The 15,676-nt window shown below is 43.7% G+C and overlaps 1 protein-coding gene across 5 annotated transcripts in view; it reads left to right on the top strand.

The window, feature by feature from the left end:
- Positions 1 to 15,676, top strand: part of smyd3 (SET and MYND domain containing 3) — a 998,228-nt gene that overhangs the window by 234,204 nt on the left and 748,348 nt on the right. The window lies entirely within an intron of this gene.

Below are 15,676 nucleotides of genomic sequence, written 5' to 3'. Positions count from 1 at the left end.
GAAGTGGCAGATGGAATACAGTATCAGGAGGTGTACGATCATGAACTTTGGTAGAAGAAATAAAAGGGTTGGCTATTTTCCAAAATGGAGAGAAAATTTAAAAATCGGAGGGGCAAGGACTTGGGAGTCCTTGTGAAAGATTCCCCAAAGGTTAATTTTTAGGTTGAGACAGTGGTGAGGATGGCAAATGTGATGTTCAAGAGGACTAGAGTATAAAAGCAAGGATGTAATGATGAGGCTTTATAAAACACTGGTGAGGCCTCACTTGGGGTATTGTGAGCAGGTTTGGGTACCTTATCTAAGAAAGGATGTGCTCTCATTGGAGAGGGTTCAAAGGAGGTTCACGAAAATTATTCTGGGTTTGAAATGCTTGTGATGTGAAGAGCATTTGATGGCTGTGGGCCTATACTCATTGGAATTCATAAGAATGAAGGGTGACCTGACTGAAACCTATTGAATGTTGATGGCCCTCGATAGAGTGAATGAGGAGAGAATATTTCCTATGGTGGGGGAGTCTAGGAACAGCCTTAGAATGGAGATGAGGAGGAGCAACTTTAACCAGAGGGTGTTGAATCTGTGGAATTTGTTGCCACAGGAGGCTGTGGGGGCCATATCATTGGGTGCATTCAAGGCAGATGTTGATAAATTCTTGACTCATCGGAGTATGAAGGGATACGGGAGAATCATAGAGATTGGGGCTGAGAGAGAAAATGGTTTGGCCATGGTAAAATGGTGGAGCAGAATCAATGGACCAAATGGTCTAATTCTGCTCCTCTGTCTTATGGTTTTTATTTATTATAAGTTTTATTATTTCTTTTTTTCTTTATTTTTATATTTGCACTGTTTGTTGCCTTTTGCACACTGGTTATCCGCCCTGTTGGTGTGGTCTCTCATTGATTCTATTATAGTTATTGGATTTATTGAGTACATCCACAAGAAAGTGAACCTCAGGGTTGTATATGATGACATATGTATGTATTTTGATAATAAATTTACTTTGAACTGTGAGTAATCCAGACAAATAACTGCTGTGATTGTGGAGTGTCTTGTATTTAAGGATGCAGTCTGTGTAAAGTGATTAATTCCAGAACCTCTTAGACGGGTCAACCCTGACATTTCCATGTCATAGGAAGTATTAACAACTAAGAATCTAGCAATTAGTATTGAAGTTGTGCTTGTCTGGAAAGAATGCAGAATAATTATCCCATCGCAATACTGTTGATGATTATCCTAGGTCCATGATGGCTTTTAGTTTGACCGTTTGGTGCCCATTTCTTATGGGCATATCACATCAATGTACTACCTTGGGAAAGCAGCCAAAGTAATCTAAGACCCACTTACTCCCCGGACGTTCTCTCTTCTCTCTTCCCCTAGGGTGGAAAATACAGAAGTCTGAAAGCACATACCACTAGGCTAAAGGACACTGTTAGAAGAATATTGAATGGACCTGTTTAGATGGATAAATGGATGCTATGTTTTTGAGACACCGCTCCTTGAAGATGTCCTGGACACTACAGAGGCTAATATCCATGATGGAGCTGACAAAGTTTACAACACTCAATCCTGTGTAGTAGCCCCCACATGCTCCCACCCCCATACCAGTGAGTCCACCAGTTAAAATGCTCTCCATGGTACATCTGTAAAAATTTTCAAGTGTTTCTACAATAAAGATGAACTCTTGGTCTCTCATCATGGGCTTTTGCTTGTCTACCCGTACTGCACTTTCTCTGAAACTGTAACACTATATCCTGCACTATGTTTTGCTAAGCTTATACACAACATAACTAATGTGGAATGATCTGTCTGGAGGTCGTGCAAACAAAAGCTTTTCCCTCTGTCTCACTGTGACAGTAATAAACCAAATATCAGCTGCCAAGTCGAATGGACAGCCAGCGTTTGGTATGTGTGTATTGTACTACCTCTCACTGTATCTCGCTGTGACAATAAGAAACCATATGTCAATTTTGCTGCTATCTGAAAGGAGTTTGTATGTACATTTTTATAGTATCTTCAATGTTCTTGTAAGTATAGGATTGTTGGCCTTGTTCTGAGCAACTTGGGGGGGGGGCGCGGAGGTGCACTTCCCATCTGTTTTACAAAATCCTGGTTCAACATGTCATCTACAAGAGAAAATCTGCAGATGCTAGAAATCGAGCAACACACACAAAATGCTGGAGGAACTCTGCAGGCCAGGCAGCATCTATGGAAAAGAGTAAACAGTCGATGTTTCGGACTGAGACTCTTTTTCCCATAGATGCTACCAGGCCTGCTGAGCTCCTCCAGCATCTTGTGTGTGTTGTTAACATGTCATCTGATAGATGGGCCATTTCACATTGTAGGACCAATGGCATTTTCGCTCTCCCTTTGATCCAGGGCTCAAAGTCACAACCTAGTTTTACTCCAGGGTAACGCCTGGAGCACAGTTGATAAACTGTAGAAACAAGAGATAGGTCTTAGGGGTAGCTTGTTGTCAAATCCTTGTCCCCATCTGCTGGTAATGCGACAGACTCCAGTGAGGTGCCATAGCTCAGCCTTGTTCTGAGCTTCAGTGGGAGGTGGAAGATGGGCAATCTTCTACTTTATCTCATTATGAAGTAAAGATGGTTCCATGCCCTCTCCAGAGTATTTTTGCTGTACATCATGGGGATCTGCAAGCATATAATTGGGCCCTTACACTACCATATTTTTTGTCATTTATGCCCAGTCGGAGCACAGAAATGCATATCCCCGTCTGGTGTTTTATAGATGTAGGGCTGCTTAATTGTTCAGTCTGCCTGAAGGACAATTACATTAATTTCTGCATCTTTTAATGCTCTTGCATTCCCTCTTTGTGCCTCGGATGTTCCAGTCAGACGCGTATTATCCGCTTTTTAGCTACATTTTCTCTTCTGAATCACCTCTTGGCTATTTGTAAAATATCAAATCTGTTTCAGATTTTGGATGATTGGCTCAGGAAATACAAGGCAATCAAATCCCTGTGGTCTGGCACCTGTCCAGCTCGTTTTATCTGGCTGAGCTGTGCTGTCTTTTATGGAGGTGGATACATCAGTTGGACTAACGCAGCAAAGATCTGGTCTTTTTTTTAACTGCTTCCACTCCTGACTCCTTTGTATTAAAGCAGACTGTACATCAGGTACTAAAGAGGCTTTAGCCGGTCAGACAGTCGATATTTCGGGCTGAGACAGTCCTTCAGGACTGGAAAGGAAAGGGGCAGGGGCCAGAATGCGGGGAGGTGCAGGAGTACAAGCTGCAATGTGATAGGTGAAACCAGGTGGGTGGGGGGGGGGGAGAAATGAAGTGAGAAGCTGGGAAGTGATAGGTGGAAAATGTTACGGGCTGAAGAAGAAAGAATCTGATAGGAGAGGAGAGTGGGCTGTGGGAGAAAGGAAAGGAGGCGGGGCACTATAGGAATATGTTAGGCAGGTGAGAAGAGGAGGGATGGGAGGGGAAGCCTGATTTGGATTCGGGTAATATATATCACATGTACACTACATCAAAACATAGTGAAATGAGTGGTTGTGTTAACAACCAACCCACTCAGATGTACTGGGGCCAGCCCACACGTGTTGCCACATAGTCTGGTGCCAACATCACATGCCCACAATGTTCAGCAGCAACAACAACTGAACTAAAGAAGACAACAGCAGCCAAGCATGCCCCCACCCACCCAACCCCTTCAGGCACACAGGCAGGCCTCTAATCCCAGGACAAGCCACCTCTGGGCCTCCAGTCCTTGACCTTGGACTCAGACTTGCAGACATTGGGCCTTCATCCTCCTGTCCCAGACTCGGCCTGCAGTCCCCTACACCTGGGCTCACCAACTTCGGTCTTTGGCCTTTTGGGTTTTTTACCTCCAGATGCGCGGAGCTCTGGAATTTGACCTTTGGCTTTGCCCCTCAGACTTCACTGACCTCTGGGTATTGACTCTGGATTTGACTTTTGGGCCTAACAACCCGACCTCAGGGATTGCTGACTGTCGACCATGGAGTTGTTTGGGCCTTGACTTGCATCCTAACAATAATGTTTGACTTTCCAACTAGGAACTTGACAGAGTGTCATAGATTCGAGGAGTCTGAAGTTTTGAAAATAGTTGAATTTTTAAAAAACATTTTGATGAGCAAACAACGTAGAGACAAGGGCCAGTGGTTGGAGGATATACTTGAAATGAGAAAAGTACAAAGTAACAGGTTCTTGGAAGGATAAGGACTGGATTGATTACCTCGTCAGAGGAATAGAGAAACCTGTGTGTGTAGATTTGGACAACCCTTGGTCAAGTTTAAAGTTATGAGTATTTATTTGGAGGAGGCTTCTTTCTCAGAAGCTGAGCAACACACACAAAATGCTGGGAGAACTCAGAATGTCAGGAATCATCTATGGACGGAAATAAACAGTTGACATTTGAATCTATTTAAATCTTACATCTGTCCCACAACATGAGGGAGTAAAAATCTTTATGTTATGACTCCGTTGCAATGTACAGACATGTGAATTTAAAAGTCTAATGGCTTGCAGAATGAAGCTGCCCTGTATCCTGTTGGTCCTCGCTTTAATGCAGCAGAAACATTTGCCAGACGGAAGCAGCTGAAGCAGTTTATAGCTGGGGTGACTGGTTCCCTGATGATCTTCCAGGCCTTCCTTCTGCACCTGCTGCTGTAAATGTCCGCAGTGGAGGGAAGTTCACATCCACTGATGCACTGGTTGTCCATACCGCTCTCTGCAGTGCCCAGCAATCAACGTCGGAGCAGTTCCCATACCCCAGGCAGTGATTCAGCCAGTCAGGATGCTCTCAATAGTGCCCCTGTAGAAGGTGTTGAGGATTTGGGGGCTCATGCCGAACTTCTTCAGTCGCCTGAGGGGGAAGAGACTCTGTTGTGCTTTTTTTTTGCCACACAGCCGGTGTGTACAGTCCAGGTGAGATCATTGGTGATGTGTATACTGAGGAACTGGAAACTACTCACCCTCTCAATTGCAGACCCATGGCTGTTGATCTGGGCCGAAACCCTTCATTAACACACACAAAACGTTGTCAGAACCTGATTAAAAACATCTGCCATTTATTCCCCTGCCTGACTTGCTGACTTTCTCCAGCAATTTGTGTGTTGCTGAAGATTTCGAGCATCTGCAGGATCTACCAAAAGCCAAACTTCCCAGAGGCCCAGCACTTTAATTTTGATTCCCATTCGCATTCTGACATGTTGGTCCACAGCCTCCTCTTGTGCCACGATGAGGCCGCCCACATGGTGGAGGAGCATTCTGTCTCGATAGCTCCCAACCTGATGGCAGGATTATCAATTTCTCCCAGTACAAAAAAATTCCTTCCCTCTCCCCTCTTCTTCTATTCCCTATTCTTGCCTCTTACCTCTTCTCACCAGCTTATCGCTACCCCCACCCCCCATTCCCTTTCTCCTATGGTCCACTCTCCTCTCCTATCAGATTCCTTCCTCTCCAGCCTTTTACCTTTCCCACCCACCTGGTTTCACCCATCTCCTATTAGCTATCCTCCTTCCCCCCCCACCAATCTTTTTATTCTGACATCTTCCCCTTCTGTTGCATAGTAGGGGAACGGAGGGTAATGGAGAAAAGGTGGGTAGGTGGAGGTGAGTCCATGATCAGCCATGATCTTATTGAATAGCGGAGATGACTCACTCCTGATTTCCTCGTGTTTGCCTATTTCTTATGTCCCTTTCCCGTCCTGAAGAAGGGTCTGAGCCTGAAACATCGATTTCCATGGATGCTGCCTGCTGAGTTCCTCCAGCATTTTGTGTGTGTTGCTTTGGATTTCCAGCATCTGCAGAATCTCTTGTGTTCCTCAAAAGATGATTTCAGCAGAGTCTTGGCAGGAAGTGACCACATCTGTGCTTCTCTTTCATTGAATTAAGGGAATTTGAGGTTAGTACAGAAAACCACAGATTAAGTAAAAGATGAACCATGATCTTAATAAATGGCAAAAATGATGTGGACGTTCACATTACGTACTCATGCTTCTATTTCTTAGTTTCAGCGGACTGGCCATGGAGAAGCAAATCTCAATGCAGAGACCTGAGTGCAAATATTTAGCACCTGTCTCGATTGCAGTTCTGAGGTATCTTGGTGATTAAATTTGTCCTTTTGGGTTGATATAAAGCCTAGCCTTTCACACTGGTGGGCATGTGTCCCTAATATCCCTAACTTGGAGCGACGGAGGATGAGAGGTGACCTGATAGAGGTGTATAAGATGATGAGAGGCATTGATCGTGTGGATAGTCAGAGGCTTTTTACCTGGGCTGAAATGGTTGCCACAAGAGGACACAGGTTTAAGGTGCTGGGGAGTAGGTACAGAGGAGATGTCAGCGGTAAGTTTTTCACTCAGAGAGTGGTGAGTGCGTGGAATGGGCTGCCGGCAATGGTGGTGGAGGCGGATACAATAGGGTCTTTTAAGAGACTTTTGGACAGGTACATGGAACTTAGAAAAATAGAGGGCTATGGGTAAGCCTGGTAATTTCTAAGGTAGGCACAACTTTGTGGGCCAAAGGGCCTGTATTGTGCTGTAGGTTTTCTATGTTTCTATGTATTCTGCTAAAGCTAGAAGTGGATGCAATTTTAAAAAACATAGCTTTTTTCCAGAATGGAGAATATGTACAGAGGTGGGGAATATGATGCAGAGAAAACAAATCTCTTTGCATTAAGTATTCTGGCCTCTAGAGGGACAGTTCATTTTCTATGAACATCACTTCCTAAACGCAAGTTGCTTTTTGTACCATTTCCTGCGTGGATTAATTTTGATTCAATTTGAAGCATACAGTGGAAAGACGCACATCTTCACCCATTCTTTATATGCCCTTGAAACAGCAATATCTGTGAGTCTTAAGTTTTTGGTAATATTGATAAACGTTTAGAGTCTTTGAAAAGTACAGCACAGAAACAAGCTGTTCGGCCCATCTACTCCATGCCGAACCATTTAAATTACCTAGTCCCATCGACCTGCACTGGGAGTATAGCCCTCCATACCCCTACCATCCAAACTTCTCCTAAACATTTAGTGGATACATTTTGGAGGAAGTATTACGTTTAAGTTTATTGTTGCCTCCATATTGTATTGAACTTAATACGTATTTTACTTAACTTTCTGCAGTTTCATAACTAAGAGAACTCATTAAAAACCCTTAAGAAAGTCCTTCTTGGGTGATTTTTGAGAAATTGTTTAACTTGTTGCATAGATGTGTACATATGCACTGTGAGGTCAGTAGGGTAGTAGTAGCAAAATATAGTTTCCATAGATGTGTGGTGGAGAGTATATTGACTGGCTGCATCACAACCTGGTATGGAAACACCAATGCCCTTGAATGGAAAATCCCACAAAAAGCAGTGGATGCGGCCAGTCCATCACAGGTAATGCCCTCCCCATCATTGAGTACATCCACATGAAATGCTTTTGCAGGAAAGCAGCAACCATCATCAGGGACCCCCAGCACCTAGGACGTGCTCTCCTCTCGCTGTTGCCATCAGGAAGGAGGTACTGGAGTCTCAGGACTCGCAACACCAGGTTCAGGAACAGTTATCACCCCTCAACCATCCGGCTCCTGAACCAAAGGGGATAACTTCACTCAACTTCACTTGCCACATCATTGGAATGTTTCCACAACCAATGGACTCACTTTCAAGGATTTGTAGTTATTGCTTATTTGGTTATTGTTGTTGTTATTATCATTATTATTTCTTCTTTTTGTACTTGCACAGTTCATCGTCTCCGGCACTCTGACTGAATGCCCGAGTTGGGTGGTCTTTCATTTGGTTCTGTTCTGGTTGTTATTCTATAGATTTATTGAGCATGCCTACAAGAAAACTGAATCTTAGGGATGTATATGGTGACATATATCTACTTAGTTAATAAAATATTCTTTGAAATTTGAAATGAGTGGGGTTGTTATCACCAGTGTCCTGTGTTAGGGATCATTTTGGACTTGTTGATAGCATAATTATGGATTAACCAACATGAGAACTAGTCTTCGGGAAATGAAACCTGTACACTATTTAACTTTCAACTGATACTTTTTGGCTTGTGTAACTGATTATTCCAATTCTTCTCCTGTTGAAACTCCACAGAGAAAGACAACAGATGAATATTCCTGCTATTAGCACATTGTTATGGGTGAACCCCAGCCAGATGAAGCACAGTTCAGGAGTGATCTGTGTTTTCACTGAGTGGTAGCCTGGCGGTTATCACCATGCAACTACAGCGCCAGTGGCTGTGTGTTCAATTCCCGTCGCTGTCTACAAGTAGTTTGTATGTTCTCCCTGTGACCTTGTGGGTTCCTCCGGGTGCTCCGGTTTCCTCCCACATTCCAAAGAATGTTGATTAATGGATGCAATTTGGCAGTGCGGGCTTCTACGCTGGAAGGGCCTTTACTGTCTTTAAATAAATAACATAAGTAAGTACTGTCTTTAAGTAAATAATATAAATAAAGTTTACCAATTGTTCAAGTATGTGATTATGGCAATTGAAATTAGTTAATTGTGTTGAAGTATAAAAGATTGTCAGAAGAGTGAGATTCTCCTGGACTGTCTCTCTCTATCTCTCTCTCTCCTGAAGTTTTGTTGAATGAATAAAAACTTTTATATTTTCCAGTTATGGCTTCTGTGTGGCTTAGTTCTGGTCAGTCACAGCAGCCTGCTCAGCCGTCCCTTTCAAAGACAATTATTTGGTTGTTATATCACTGAATTTTTTTTGTGGGAACTGGCAGTTTACAAATTGCCTATCATGATTTTTGTGTTATGGATTTTCCAGTGACAGTGCTTACAAAAATATATTGCTTTGTTGGCTGTAACATGACTTGGGACAGAGTCCAGTCAAAGAGGTCACTATCGGAATGCTTTATATCTTAAGCAACTTAGAGTGGGTAGATTGACAATGATGAGCTTCTCCATGTTCTGTGTAAAAGTCTTAGGCACCCTAGATTTTTTTTATAAACACAAGAAACTCTGCAAATGCTGGAAATACAAAGCAACATACACAGAATGCTGGAGGAACTCAGCAGGTGAGACAGCATCTATGCAAATGAATAAACAGTCAAATACCCAGGCTGAGACCCTTCTTCAGAATTGGGCTAGATATATATGCAGGGGTTCCCAACCTGCGGTCCATGGATCCCTTGCTTAATGGTAGGGGTCCATGGCATAAAAATGTTGGGAACCTCTGTTTTATCTGGTTTAGGATGGTATGGCTTCCACAGAATTCTGATCTCAACATCATTGAGGCTGTCCGGGATTACAAGGAGAGACAGAAGCAAGCGAGACAGCCAAAGTCTGCAGAAGAACTGTGGCAAGTTACTGGCTGAATTTTGTATGAAAACTGCACAACAGTGTACCTAAGTTTTAAAGGCAAAAGGTGGTCACCGGATACTGATTTGATTTAGTTTTTTACTATTTACTGCCCTTTATAGTAATTTTTTAATATTTAGAAACTTTTCATTTCATTATTTTTGAAAGCATCTTCATTTTACAGAAGTGTTTTACCTATGCCAAAGACTGTTGCACAGTGCTGCAAGGCACTGACCAGAAAGAATGCAATAGCAAACCACTTCAGTCAAAAAATTTGCCAGGAACAATCATCACCCACATCATATGACACAGTACATAATGATGATTTATGACATCACAGAACGTAGAACAGTACAGCGCAGGAACGTAATGAACACATCTTCTGCTTGTACCCGATCCATGCCCATACATTTTGTTTATATTTATATGTCTATCTCATAGTTGCTTAAACACTGCTATTGTATTTGGGTCCACCACTACCCCTGGCTGCCTGTTCCAGCCATATAACAGCCTCCGTGTTTTGGAACAAATTGTCCTGCACATCTTTCCTTGTCTCACCTTAAATGCACGTCCTTTACTACTTTTCCTTCCTACCCAGCTAGGAAGATTTTGGCTGTCAATCCTATGGAGATATGTCTCTACCAAAGGACATGTAAGGGACTCCTTCCCTCCTCCAGCCAGCAGTTTGCATTGCTGTTGAGTGGTATATATACTTCAGTTACAGCCTGCCTTCAGAAGTAGATGAAAAGCCCAGATATTACCTTGGTTACCCTTGGGCAGGTATAGCATCTGCTTAGTCCCCCCCCCCACCCGATCAGGGTCACGCAAAGCTACGGGAGCAGGTGGTAGATGGTCATATGAGCAGCTGGTACACAAGTCCTGGTTATGAGACCACTGACACCAGGCAGACAATCTCTGGAGAGCATCGATAATGGATGGGGTCACATGTCTTGTAAAGACATTGCCCAATGGCAAGCTATTTCTGTAGAAAAATTTGCCAAGAACAACCATGGTTATGAAAAGCCAATGATAGCCCACGTCAAACGACGTAGCACAAAAATGAATGAACAAACTATGTTGTCAATCCTTCTCATTATTGTCATCGAAGTCTCTGGTGTTCCCAGAGGGGAAGAAAAGCAGAAAAAGAAGGGACAGCATAATTTCATTCCTGAAAGCGAGGAGTATGTGGGAAAATAACTGTTTTCCTTCTTGATGCTAAACATGTTTTCATAATTGAGAGGGGCACAGTTGAGAATGATACCAAGACGGGGCAGAACTTGATTCAGCTCACCTTAAGTGAAGGTGCGTAACGCTAACCCTGATGTGCATATAATGAACTGCGCCCATTCACCTCCTCCCTCATCCCCATTCAGGGCCCCAAAAGATCCCTCCAACTGAGGTATCACTTCACCTGCGAATCTGCCAGGATCGTCTATTGTGTCTGTTGCTCTCAATGCAGCCTCCTCTACATTGGTGAGATGCTCCGTAAATTGGGGGACTGCTTTGTTGAGCAGCTCTGCTCCATCTGGCAAAAGCGGAACTTCCTGCTGGCCAAATATTTTTAATTCCCATTCCCATTCCCGTTCCGACTTGTTGGTCTATGGCCTCTTGTGCCAAGGTAAGGTCACCGTCAAGGTGGAGGAGCAACACCTTATGTTCTGTCTGGGTGGCCTTGAACCTGATGGAACGAATATCGATTTCTCCTTCCAGTAAAAATAAAATTCTCTCTTCGGTTCCCCACTCTGGCGTCTTGCCTCTTCTTCTCATCTGCCTATCACCTCCCCCTCTTATGGTGTACTCTCATATCAGATTCCTTCCTCTCCAGCCTGTTACCTTTCCAACCCACCTGGCTTCACCTAGCTATCCACTTTCCTCTCCCCCTACTTTTTTTTATTCTGGCATCTTCTGCCTTCCTTTCTAGCCCTGAAGAAGGTTCTTGTTTCCACAGATGCTGCCTGACTTGCTGAGTACCTCCAGTTGTCTGCATTCAGCCTGACTTCGTCCATCCCCTGCCCACCATCTTTCCTTTCCAAATGCCTCTTAAATATTGCAGTTGTACCTGCCTTCATCTCTTCCTCTGGCAGCTCATTCGAAGTGCGCACTACCCTTCAGCCTCCACACCCTTCTGCTGGTCAATTCTGTTCACAAGCATTCATTTTGGATCTTGCTCACATCGCCTGTCTGCATGCGCCCAGAGCCCCTCTCATCCTGAAGGGGACCTATTTCTTTCATAGCTACACTTGCTTTTTACTGCTTAAGGATTTGAGTGCATGTGAAAGATATTTTACTATAATTGTTGGTGCAGCTGCACCTGGAGAAATGTGCATTGTTTTTCTCTTCCTACTTTAATATCACTGACATATGTTGTGAAATTGTTAACTTAGTGGCGGCTGTACAATGCAAAACATGCTAATGTAGGAAAAAAGTAAATCAATTTCAGTAATTTCATTTACGTATATTAATAATTAAATTACAAATAGTGCAAAAAGAGAAATGATAAAAAAGTGAGATGGTCTTCATGGGTTCAAAGTCCATTTAGGAATTGGATGGCAGAGAGGAAGAAGCTGTTTCTGAATGGCTGAGTATGTGCCTTCAGACTTCTGTCCCTCCTTTCTGAGGGTAACATTTGGAAGAGGACATGTCATGGGTGATGCGGGTCTTTAATGATGGACGTCGCCTTTCTGAGGCACCGCTCCTTGAAGATGTTGTGGATACTTTGGAGACGAGTACCCAAGATGGAGCTGACTAATTTTACAATCTTCTGTAGTTTGTTCTGAAGTAGCCCCCCACCCCTTCTCCAAGCCAGAAAGTGATGCAGCCTGTCAGAGGGATGCAACTTGATCGGGAATATATATTTGTTATCAATATTGCTGAAACCACTGTGCAGACCTGTTGCTGGATTAGTGGGCCTGTCACAGGAAAGAAATTGCGCAGGATTTCTGAGAAAAAAGTGAGAGGCAAGTGTTTTGAAATATATCACATTCTTATGGGGTTTGATGGAGAGCCTGTTAACTGCGGCTGAGTCAGGAACTTGGGGGGTGGGGGGTGCTTTGTGATCCATCTTGAGTCCCTGCCTCTGGTCTTTGTGGTCGACCTTTCAAAGGCATTTTCATTGTTTCTACCTAGATTTTCTTCCCTGGCTGAAGACTCGTTGCCAAAAGTAACATAAGAAACTCATTTAACACAATTATTGCTTTTCCGACAAAACACATTTGAAGTGACTTGAGTGATGGTGGTATAATGTTTTCTCTCAGAGCTGCATTCAAGTGTTGGAAACCTGGAGTACTCGTTTGGGACTTGAATTATTCAAATGCACTTTGTTTTATTTTATGTCTCAACCAGCACCTTAGGTGCTTCTTATCTGGCCTTGAGACATGTCAGTCAAACACATCATCATTTCGGCTGCACCATGAGACGTTGGAGCAGAGTTAGGCCTTTCAGCCCATCGAGTCTCTCTGCTATTTCATCATGGCTGATTTATTATCCCCCAACCCTATTCTTCCGCCTCTCCCCGTAACCTTTAACGCCCAACTATTTATTAACCTGCTCTTTAAATATACCCAATAACTTGGCCTCCATGGTCATCTGTGGCAATGAATTCCACAGACTCACCACCCTCTGGCTAAAGAAATTCCTCCTCATTTCTGTTCTAAAGGGATGCCCTTGTATTTTGGCTTTAAAATTTTGGGTTCAGTCAGTTCTGCTGAGCTCTTTTCATCAGTCTTCATGGAATCAATTACAGTATGGCTGACTTTCACCAGAGTTATTCCCAGTCTGTGTCTCCATCGAGGTCATGGCTGAGATTTGGTTGTTTTTGGAGATCTTGGGTTGGTTTTGAGGACAGAGAAGGGAGTTAGGGGTCAGATTGGGGGTTAGGGACAGGTATGTGAAGGATTTAGGGGTCAGATTGGGTTTTAGGGACAGGGATGTGGATGAGCTAGCTGTCAGGCCGGAGTCTAGTCCTCTACTCTATGTTCTACGTTTGAAGGACAGCAACGTGGACAGGCGATGAAGGACTCTGCCTTACTCTTAAAGACTAACGATGTGGACGTGAGATGAAGGACACTTAGAGTCCACACATTGCTTTGTGCTTAAAGGCCACCAATGTAGACTGGTGTTGAAAAGTGTCTGTGGCTGTCCCAGGTTGGTGGGTCCCGGGATTGGTGAGTCGGCAAGCCCGCCCGATGTACCGCTTGGAGTTCTGGATCGCATCATTGGCTAGTCTCCTGGGGTCAACGTAAAGATCAAGGCCCAAACGTCGATCGGAATTCGAAGCCTAATGGGTGAAGACTAGAGGCTCAGAGGCCTGTTTTGAGATTGGAGGCCTGTGAGTATGGGAAGGGGTTTGTTTTGTTGTTGATGTTTTATTGCTTCTTGTGTGACGGGATCCTGAATTATCCCTATGAACTGTGCTTTTAAAAAGAGAGCAAGAAAGAGAGGCGAAGACTGCTCACAGTTTGTTCGGAATTTCTGCAAGGACACTGGCAGCTTCTAAGTTCCTACAGAGGGAGAAGGGAGGAGCTACTTGATAGACAGCTGGTGTTCAGCACAACAGTATTTAAACCAGCGTAATTGCTTGTTTCACAGGACAGACACACAGACGCACAAGGGTGTGGTGAAGTTACCACTATCCTGTCCAGGTGCCCACGAGTGTGGGACTGAGGATTGGTTCTGAGCGATCGATCTGTGATTATTAGTACGTGAAAGAGCGACCTTGTGGAGTCTACTAGTGTGTCTAACCCTTGCCTGGGTTGGCAGACAATCACTCGAAGTTTGGCTAACTTGGAAGGATTTCGGAGGGCAATGGGAAGAATCAACGGCATCAGCTTACTCGGAACAACAACAACAACACCTCTCCCTCTCCATCACTATTCAACTCAATACCCTAAACTGAACTTTACTCATCACTGTAAGACTGTATCCATTTACCCCTGGGCTTGAAGAAGCTTGGTTTTTAGATTTACACACACACACACACACACACACACACACACACACACGTATAAAAAAATAAAATCATTGCTAACCTGTTTGATTTATATGCATTTATATTACTGTATTGTGTAGTTACTAATAAATAGGATTAGTTAACAGCAATACCAGACTCCAAAGTGTTTTCCATTTCTGCTGGTTCTTTAACCTGTCACAGGGTATGTGACACTTGCGTTTTGTTTTTTTTTTCCCTGCTCTGTGTTGTTCCGCAGAGCTTTGTGGCCGTACTGTTTAGGCACCAGGATGTGTGCTGACACTTGTGGGCTGCCCTCAGCTCATCCTCAGGTGTTTTGCTTATTAGTACAAATAATGTATTTAGCTCTTTGTTTCGATGTACGAGTAATCTATAAATCTGAATCTGAATGTATCACCTGCTGGATCATCCTTGGCTTTCTTCACACTTTTGAGGCGGGAGCTACCTACAGCAGGCCCCTCAGTACGGGAGAGGCCGTCAGTGCTGTCATAGAGTCGTGAAAGCAGAATGTTATTTGCAAAGTTTGCAAACGCTGCTGGTAGTTTTCACAAGATCTCTCTATCAATGTGTTGCAAGTTAATGCAGCTGTTACCCGTGAACTTAGTAGCTGTAGCTTTGGAAAGACCATTTTAGTTTGTACCACAGTAGAAGCAACCACCTACTGGGGAGAGATGCTTCTGTGTTTATGGACCTCTGGTGTCAGAGCTCTGTGCAAATCTGGCGCAATCAGCAAGTCCTGGGGTTGATACTGGAGGTCAAAGCTCAAAAGTTGAAGGACCTAAGCCAGTGAGTCTGAGCACCGAGACCCAATGATTGAAGCCACTGAGTTGGCATGCCCAGACGTGGGAGACCCGATAGCTGTGAGTCCGGGCCCAGGATGACTATGGGGTCAGAAGCCCGTGACAGTTGGGACTTTGAGGACCGGTGTTCAAAGTCGTATAGTTAGCCAGACTTGGGCTCGATAGTGAGGGACAGAACCCCTAAGCTCGTAGACCAATTTTGGCAGGTCCTGGAAGTCGAGATCCATTAGTTGAAGTCTCTGAGCTGGCATGTCAGGATGCCTGATGTTTTGGAATTACAAAACATAACAGTGGTGATGAGGAAGTTTTAAATAAACCCGAGACGGCTACCTACTTGTTGAAGCGCAGCGACATGTTCAAGTTGAAAAAAATAGCACAGCAAGAAATGGTCAAGCTTTAAAAAAAAGGCAGAAAACAGAAGAATTTGCGGGTTCATAAACAATAACTGGATAATATATAGAAATGATCAAGCAGCGTTTTAAAGCAAATGAAATAGCCAATTCTCCCAACTTATCCTTTAACTTAGTTTTTTGTAGATATGCATAAATTTATATGGCATATAAAGTTGATCCTTGAACACGTAATTTTTAAGGCAAAGGTAAAGAGATTCTTC

Source organism: Mobula birostris, chromosome 8 (assembly GCF_030028105.1).
Source record: "Mobula birostris isolate sMobBir1 chromosome 8, sMobBir1.hap1, whole genome shotgun sequence".
In the NCBI taxonomy this organism is placed as follows: Eukaryota; Metazoa; Chordata; class Chondrichthyes; order Myliobatiformes; family Myliobatidae; genus Mobula; species Mobula birostris.
The sequence above is the reverse complement of the archived record's forward strand: the minus strand, read 5'-3'. Positions and strand labels throughout refer to the sequence as shown.